This window comes from Triturus cristatus, chromosome 5_2 (assembly GCF_964204655.1).
Source record: "Triturus cristatus chromosome 5_2, aTriCri1.1, whole genome shotgun sequence".
Lineage (NCBI taxonomy): Eukaryota > Metazoa > Chordata > Amphibia > Caudata > Salamandridae > Triturus > Triturus cristatus.
Window position 1 is genome coordinate 526,952,072 of NC_140588.1, and position 9,095 is coordinate 526,961,166.

The 9,095-nt window shown below is 60.1% G+C and overlaps 1 non-coding gene and 1 pseudogene across 1 annotated transcript; both read right to left on the minus strand.

Annotated features, from left to right (window-relative positions):
• Nucleotides 1–803: 803 nt before the first annotated feature.
• On the minus strand, nucleotides 804–3,353 carry LOC146823251 (28S ribosomal RNA; annotated as a pseudogene).
• Nucleotides 3,354–3,792: 439 nt separating this feature from the next.
• On the minus strand, nucleotides 3,793–3,946 carry LOC146823252 (5.8S ribosomal RNA). The gene has a single exon (XR_014962342.1). It is a non-coding gene; the product is annotated as a 5.8S ribosomal RNA (ribosomal RNA).
• Nucleotides 3,947–9,095: the final 5,149 nt, after the last annotated feature.

The following is a 9,095-nucleotide window of genomic DNA, read 5'->3' on the forward strand; positions in this document are numbered from 1 at the left end:
CTTCTGAGTCCTAGCCAGGCCGGCAAGAGCCTGCCCGGGCCCCGGTGGACCCATGTCCCCAGCACCCAGACCCTCGGCTGGCTTGCAGGATGGGGGGCTCATGCACCCCGGGCCTGCCGGACAGAGCTCAAGCCCAGGGCCCAGTCCCAGCTTCCGAACCCTAGCCAGGCTGGGGAGAGCCTCCCCAGGCCCCGGTGGACCCCTGTCCCCAGTGCCCGGAGCCTCCGATGGCTTGCAGGATGGGGGCTCATGCACCCTGGGGGCCCTCCGGACAGAGCTCAAGCCCCGGGTCGGGTCCCAGCTTCTGAACCCTAGCCAGGCTGGGGAGAGCCTCCCCGGGCCCCAGTGGACCCCCGTCCCAGGCACCCGGACTCTCGGCTGGCTTGCAGGATGGGGGGGGCTCCCGCACCCCGGGGACCACCAGACGGAGCTCAAGACCCAGGCCCTGTCCCAGCTTCCGAACCCTAGACAGGCCGGGGAGAGCCTCCCCGGACCCTGATGGACCCCCGTCCCCAGCGTCGGGACACTCGGCTGACTTGCAGGACGGGGGGCTGCCACACCCCATGGCCTGCCGGACGGAGCTCGAGACCCGGTCCCTGTCCCGGCTTCCAAACCCTAGCCAGGCTGGGGAGAGCCTCCCTGGGCCCTGATGGACCCCCTTAACCAGTGCCCAGACCTTCCAATGGCTTGCAGGACGGGGGCTCACGTACCCCGGGGCCCGCTGGATGGAGTTCAAGCCCCGGGCCCGGTCTCAGCTTCCGAACCCTAGCCAGGCCGGGGAGAGCCTCCCTGGGCCCTGGTGGACCCCAGTTCCCAGCGCCCGGACCCTCGGCTGGCTTGCAGGAGGGGGGCTCACGCACTGGTCCACACCAGTTCTAAGTCATCTGTTAGGTGCTGGCCGAGGCAGAACGCCAGCCCCGCGCCCCCGGGGACAGGGCATGGGGAGAGGCGATCACCGCAGCTAGGGCGATCCACAGGAAGGGCCCAGCTCGCGTCCAGAGTCGCTGCCGCCCCGGAGGTAGGCACCTCGTCCAGCCGCAGCACGCGCCCAGCCTCGCTTCGCACCCCAGCCCGACCGACCCAGCCCTTAGAGCCAATCCTTATCTTGAAGTTACGGATCTGACTTGCTGACTTCCCTTACCTACATTGTTCCAACATGCCTAAGACTGTTCACCTTGGAGACCTGCTGCGGATTTGGGTAAGGCCCGGTACGAGATTTACACCATCTCCCCCGGATTTTCAAGGACCAGTGAGAGCTCACCAGATGCCGCCGGAACCGCAATGCTTTCCAAGGCTCGGGCCCCTCTCTCGGGGAGAACCCATTCCAGGGCGCCCTGCCCTTCACAAAGAAAAGAGAACTCTCCCCGGGGCTCCCTGTGGCTTCTCCGGGATCGTTTGTGTTACCGCACTGGACGCCGCGAGGGCTCCTGTCTCCGCCTCTCCGGGTTCAGGGATCTGATCCCGACTCCCGTTCGATTGCCCGAGGGCAACGGAGGCCATCGCCCGTCTCTTCCAAACAGCGCTCGCCCATCTCTTAGGACCGACTGTCCCATGTTCAACTGCTGTTCACATGGAACCCTTCTCTATTTCGGCCTTCAAAGTTCTTGTTTGAATATTTGCTACTACCACCAAGATCTGCACCTGTGGCGGCTCTACCTGGGCCCTAGCCCCGGGCTTCCGTGCACACACAGCGGCCCTCCTACTCGTCGAGGCTTAGCCCCTGCGCTCTCAGCCCCGGTGACGGCCGGGTATGGGTCTGACGCTCCAGCGCCATCCATTTTCAGGTCTAGTTGAATCAGCAGGTGAGTTGTTACACACTCCTTAGCGGATTCCGACTTCCATGGCCACCGTCCTGCTGTCTATTTCAACCAACACCTTTTCTGGGGTCTGATGAGCGTCGGCATCGGGTGCCTTAACCCGGCGTTCAGTGCATCCCGCAGCGTCAGTTCTGCTTTCCAAAAGTGGCTCACTAGGCACTCGCATTCCATGCCTGGCTCCACGCCAGCGAGCCAGGCTTCATACCCATTTAAAGTTTGAGAATAGGTTGAGATTGTTTTGGCCCCAAGACCTCTAATCATTCGCTTTACCAGATAAAACTGGGGGCTCCGAGCGCCAGCTATCCTGAGGGAAAATTCGGAGGGAACCAGCTACTAGATGGTTCGACTAGTCTTTCGCCCCTATACCCAGGTCGGATGACCGATTTGCATGTCAGGACCACTAGAGAACTCCACCAGAGTTTCCTCTGGCTTTGCCCTGCCCAGGCATAGTTCACCATCTTTCGGGTCCTATCACGCACACTCATGACCACCTCCCCGATGGAGCGGGCAAGATGGGCCAGTGGTGCGCCTGCTGCTGGAAGCGTGGCGGGATCCCACCTCAGCCGATGCGCCCCGGCCCTCACCTTCATTGCGCCACAGGGTTTCACTCGGCCCTCTGACTCAAGACGGGTCAGGTGGGTAACCGACATCGCCACAGACCCCTGGCGCCCAGCGCGGGCCTCCCCGCCCAGTGAGGTGACACGGTCAGGGCCCACTGAGAACAGTCTGCCTCAGTCGACAGTAGCGCCGGGAGAAGGGGGCCAAGTCCCCCCTTCAACCGCCCCGGCGCGCTCCAAGGGACGGTTGGGAACGTGTGCCTGGGGGAGGGCATGGAGGCGGTCGAATCTCCCTCGGCCCCATGGACACAGTGAATCTGCTGCCAGGGGGGCTATAACACCCTCCGCCAGAGTGGCGGGCCACCTGTCACCCCAAAGCCTTCCCAGCCAACTCGGAGCCGGTCGCGGCACACTGCCGCAGAGGAAATGCGCCCTGCGGGGGCCGGGTAGGGCCCGGGCGCCGATTCCATGGAGGGGATCTGGAACTCCCGGGCCACCGACCTTCCCGCCGTGTTGAATCCTCGGGGTGGACTGCACGGACCCCACCCGTTTACCTCTCGATGGTTTCACGCCCTCTTGAACTCTCTCTTCAAAGCTCTTTTCAACTTTCCCTTATGGTACTTGTTGGCTATCGGTCTTGCGCTCGTATTTAGCCTTAGAGGGAGTTTACCACCCACTTTGGGATGCATTCACAAGCAACCCGACTCAGAGAAGACCCGATCCCGGCGCGCCAGGGGCCGCTACTGGCCTAACACCATCCGCGGGGTGAGCCTTCATCAGAAGGACTTGGGCCCCCTGAGCGACGCCAGTGAGTCAGTCTCCTGTATGCCACATTTCCCGCGCCCGCCGCCTGGCGGGTATTCGGCACTGGGCTCTTCCCTCTTCACTCACCGTTACTGGGGGAATCCTGGTTAGTTTATTTTCCTCCACTTAGTAATTTGCTTAAATTCAGCGGGTCGCCAGGTCTGAACTGAGGTTGTAGTCGGAAGAAAACGCCGGAGTGTTAAGGGAGACCCGGGAAAGGCCAGCTCCCTGCCAGAGCAGGGGCCTGGCATACCCGGCAGCTCGCGCTCTCTTTCCCTGGATTGCATCTGGAGGGATTTCATCCTCGTTGGGAAGCCGGCCGCGGAGGAGGGTGCCCGAGGAGCGTACGCGCGGGCAGCCAGTGGAACACCATGGACAGCCACGCGTGGCATGCATCCAGGCACCCGAGATGGGCCCGGAGCTGAACGGTTGCCAGGCCCCTTCTCGGGGGTCAGGTGCGCCGGCGGCGTACCTCTGTGGCAGGACCCCGCGAGGGACCCTGCCATGGGTGATCGGGGGGTCTGACCTTGTGGGGGGACGAAAGGGAAGCGGAGCTCACCCTGCGATGGCCCCAGCAGCGTCCCGGGGAAGCCCCGGGGCGATGGACGATTGAGCGACCCTCAAACAGGCGTAGCCCTGGGAGGGACCCGGGGCCACAAGGTGCGTTTGAAGTGTCGATGATCAATGTGTCCTGCAATTTACACTAATTCTCACAGCTAGCTGCGTTCTTCATCGATGCATGAGCCGAGTGATCCACTGCCAAGAGTCACAGGCAGCTTTTAAAAAACATTTGCCCACATGTGGGCGCAGGAGAGGCGGCAGGAAGGCGACGCCGTCCGTCCGCCGTCCACGCGGCGAGACGGCCCGGGCGCCCCGTTCAAGGCTTCCCCTCTGGGAGTCAGACAGCACCTTTGGGAGAAAAAAAACATTACCAGGCGCTCGGCGTGGGAGCCCACCCCCACCCTCCCACCCGGGTGCCATGGAGGCAGCGAGGGGGACTAAATGGGCCCTCCGACCCGGGCCCACGAACACCTTGACAAGCAGGGGAGGCCTGCACGGCACTGACAGCCCCCTGTTCTGGGCCCTTGGTGGAGTGGCATGCCGGGGAATGGGGCCCAGGGTTGGAGGGGCAGGGGAAGACTCCCCGGGCCCACCGGACCCCGTCTTGGGCACCCTGCCACGCAGCAGGACCCAGGACGGAGCCCAGGGTGGGGAGGTCGCACTCCCCGGGGCAGTCGGGGGCCCCGGCCGGAGCTCCTGAACCCAGCCAAGCAAGGGGAGGCTCCGCGGGCACAATGGAACCCTGTCCCGGGCCTTTGGCAGTGCTGCAGGCCGGGGAACGGGGCCCAGGGCTAGAGTCCTAGACACGGGGCCCGGTGGGCCCCAGGACCCAGCTGAGGCTCCCAGGCCTGGAGGCCCAGGGGAAGCTTCCCCGGGTCTGCCGGACCCCGTCCCGGGCACCCTGCCACGTGGCAGGACCCAGGACAGAGCCCGGGGTGGGGAGGCCGACCTCCCCGGGGCCCTCAGGGGCCCCGGACAGAGCTCCTGAACCCAGCCAAGCACGGGGAGGCTTCCCGAGCAAAACGGAACCCCGTCCCGGGCCTTTGGCAGTGCCGCAGGCCGGAGAACGGGGCCCAGGGCCAGAGCCCCCGACCCGGGGCCTGGCAGGGCCCCTGGACCCAGCCGAGGCTCCCAGGCCTGGCGGTGCAGGGAAAGCCTCCCCGGGCCTGCCGGACCCCCATCCTGGGCACCCTGCCATGCAGCAGGACCGAGAACAGAGCCGGGGCCCCTGGGAGCCGCAGACCCAGCTGAGCAGAGGGAGGCTCCCCGGGCATGACAAAACCCCGTCCCAGCCCTTTTGTGGTCCAGCAGGCTGGGGGACGGGGTCTGGGGCCGGACCAGCCGACCCGGGGCCCGGCAGGGCCCCTGGACCCAGCCGGGGCTCCCAGGCCCAGAAGCGCAGGGGAAGCCTCCCCGGGCCCGCCGGATACCATCCCAGGCACCCTGCCACATGGCGGGACTGAGGACAGAGCCCGGTGTGGGGAGGTCACCCACCCCAGGGCTGCAGGGAGCCCCTGAACCCAGCCGAGCAAGGGGAGGCTCCCCGGGCATGATGAAACCCCATCTGAGGCCTTTGGGGGACAGCAGGCGAGGGGACGGGGCCCAGGGCCAGAGCACACAAGCTGGGGCCCAGTGGAGCCCCTGGACCCAGCCGGGGCTCCCGGGCCCAGAGGCAAAGGGAAAGCCTCCCCGGGCCAGCGGGACCTCGTTCGGGCACCCTGAAACACAGCAGGACCGAGGGCGGAGCCTGGGATGGGGAGGCCACCTTCCCCTGGGTCCCTGGACCCAGCACAGACCCACGGCTGCCAGCTGAGGACCGCTAGGCCGAGAGGGGTCACAGAGTACCCTGTCCCTAGTAATCCAGAGGAAGGCTACCCCCCTTTCTGGTAACCCGCACGTTCCGAGTGACAGAGGGGACCCTAGGCACGTACGCGCTCGACCTCCTGGAGCCCTGGCTGAGATCCGGGAGGCAAATGAGCCCTCATCGGGACTTCCAGGCCGGCCCGGCCATCTGGTCGCCCCATTGGAAAGCATTGCGTGTGACCAGATGGCCGAGGGGAAAGTTGCGACCAGATGGTCGGGACAGAAAGGATGCCCATCTGCCCGCCCCGGGCCTTCGTGGTAGGGGTCCCACCTGCCCACCCTCGCAGGGCTCGGGGGGGCTCCTCTTACAGGGGTGCATGGGGACCCCGGCTTGGCCTCAGGCATGGGGAGGACCACTGGAGCTCTTGGGCCCAGACGCCCGGGGGAGGACTGTTCGGGACCCATGGAGCTCGTCCTGGGCACTTTGCCACGCCGTGGGCCGGAGGAGGAAGCCCCCAGACGACTGGGAGGTGTTGTCCGAGGCCAGCCCATCTGGTCCATGGCAGACAACAACCAGCCCCGGAGGGGTGTTCCTGGCATACCCTGCCCCTACAAATTCAGAGGCAGGCCACCCCACTTTCTGGTAACCAGCGTGCTCCGAGTGACGGAGGGGACCCTAGGCGGGAATGCGCCCGACCTCCTGGAGTCCTGGCTAGGATCCGGGAGGCAAATGAGCCCTCATCGGGACTTCCAGGCCGGCTCGGCCATCTGGTCGCCCCATTGGAAAGCATTGTGCGCAACCAGATGGCCGAGGGGAAAGGTACAACCAAATGGCCGGGACCTGAAAGGACTCCCGTCTGCCCGCCCCAAGCCTTCACGGTAGGGCTCCCGCCTGCCCACCCAGGGCTCCAGTACCCAGGGGGCTCGGGGACCCCGGCTGGGCCTCAGGCACGGGAGGACCACTGGAGCTCTTGGGCCGAGGCGCCCGGGGGAGGACTGCCCAGGACCCGTGGAGCCTGTCCCAGGCACTTTGCCATGCCGAGGGCTGGAGGAGGGAACCCGGACGCCTGGGAGGTGTTGCCCGGTCATAGCCCATCTGGTCCCTGGCAAAGAACCACCAGCCCGGGAGGGGTGTTCCGGCATACCCTGCCCCTACTAACCCAGAGGAAAGCCACCCCTCTTTCTGGCAACCCGTGCACACCGAGTGTCGTAGGGGACCCTGTGTGCAAATGTGCCCAACCTCCTGGAGCCCTGGCTGGGATCCGGGAGGCGAATGACCCCCATCGGGACTTCCAGGGCAGCCCGGCCATCTGGTCGCCCCATTGGAAAGCATTGCGTGTGACCAGATGGCCGAGGGGAGAGTTGGGACCAGATAGCCGGGACCAAAAGGACTCCCATCTGCCTGCCCCAAGCCTTCCCGGTAGGGCTCCCATCTGCCCTTGCAGGGCTCGCAGGCTGCATGTCCTGGGGGCCTCGGGGACCCCAGCTGGGCCTCAGACCTGGGGAGGACCGCGAGAGCTCCCAGGACCTGCACGACCGGGGGAGGACTGCCCGGGACCCATGGAGCCCATCCCGGGCACTTTGCCACACCGCTATCCGGGGAAGCGAGCCCTGGATGCCTGGGAGGTGTTGCCCGGGCATAGCCCATCTGGTCCCCAGCAGAGAACCGTCAGCCCAGAAGGGGTATCCCGGCAAACCCTGCCCTTAGTAATCCAGAGGAAGGCTACCCCTCTTTCTGGTAACCCCTGCACACCCGAGATTGAGGGGACCCAAGGCGTGGATGTGCCCAACCTCCTGGGGCCCTGTCTGGGATCGGGGAGGCAAATAAGCCCTCATCAGGACTTCCAGGGAAGCCCGGCCATCTATTCGCCCCTTTGGAAAGCATTGCGTGCTACTATTCCAACACATTCCCTACTGGACTTGCTCTAGATGGTGCTCCAACATAAGGAATATACCCACACCTTCCCTACTGGACTGGCTCTAGCTGGCGCTCCAACATAAGAAATATACCAACACCTTTCCTACTGGACTCATGTCGGCTATTTTTATTGCTGCATTACAACCCCTGTGGAAATATATAAACAAAGAAACATGGGATGTATGTCGTTACAACGCACACTTTTACAACGCATGCACTTACAACGCATTTTTTACAACGCAACATCCACTACAACGCATTCCATTACATAGCATGACACTACAACGCATTTTTAAAAACTACCTTTACAACGCATTCCATTACATCGCATACAACCTTTACAACGCTTACCATTACAACGCATAATATTAAATTGCATTTAAGGTAAGTATTGGATAGTATAGGGGTAAAAATTACTATTCTAACTCCAGGGGGTGCAACAGTAGGGTAAGTGTTGGATTGCGTTGTAATAGTTTCGTTGTAAAGGTTGTTCACCCTTGGATACAACTTAAGGCTGCTGGTATTATAGCACCTACATTAAGTTTGTATCTGTACTAACAGAATGTAATGCTGTAATGTTTTATAAATTCATTTCCTCCAGTTAAAGAGAATCTTCCATTGATAACAACTTGCTGTAGACAATACTCCTAATAAGCCGAATAATGTTTCAGAAACTCAAAATTCAAATACAGGTCAACAAAAAACCATAACTTGTTATCCTGTATTGTCTTTGTACTTCGGTTCTAGGAATAGCAGATATGAGGTTGGTAACTTTTTAGATAATCTTGATTTGAATGTAATTTCTATGTCATTGTACTCTGTCAATCCTCTTTGACATCCTAAATATATTGTGTAGAGTCTATATTAACTCCTTCATGAAATATGATTACTATAGTTTTGAAACTTCTTTATGAAATGGAAATTGTCCAGCTGCAAAGTTTTTCATTTCAGTTTCTAATTTAGTACCATCCACTCTGCATCATTGTAGCATGACTATCACATATTTTCCATAGCTTTATAGCAGCAACGTAGACCTAAGTTTTGATCTGCGGTTTGGACAGGTTATATCTTGATGGCATTATTGGCTACATTTTTAAAGGCCACTGCTTTACAATCTGGTAATGTTGAGTAAAGGAATTATTTTGAATTGATGTCAGTGCTAGAGCTGAATTCACAATGTTCACAGTTATGGTTTCATTTATATGTGAAACCCAATAATGAATTATTATTCACATCCTCTTTCTCTAATAGTACTAGCTAGTCCTAACATTGCCATTTAAAATTCTTGAGCATCCTGCTGAACATTTTGAGAAAACAATAGTAATCCAGTATACTACTCTACCTTTTAGACCTTTCTGTAGTTATGTTGGTGGTAACTTGACTGTCTTTGGCTCCATACGGACTATAGCCTGAAATAGACGAATACTTTGAATAAGAATTTGCTCATAAATTTTTTAACCTTGAAATGGTTCTGGAATGGGAACCAGCAAAAACTTGTTATGCACAGCTCTAGCAGGCATTTTATTATCCTCTAATGTATCTTAACAATACTTACATATAACTTTCAGTCTGGATAAGCCAAAGCATTCCTCTACAAATAAGTACACATTAAGTTTTTGCCGGTTATAAGTATTT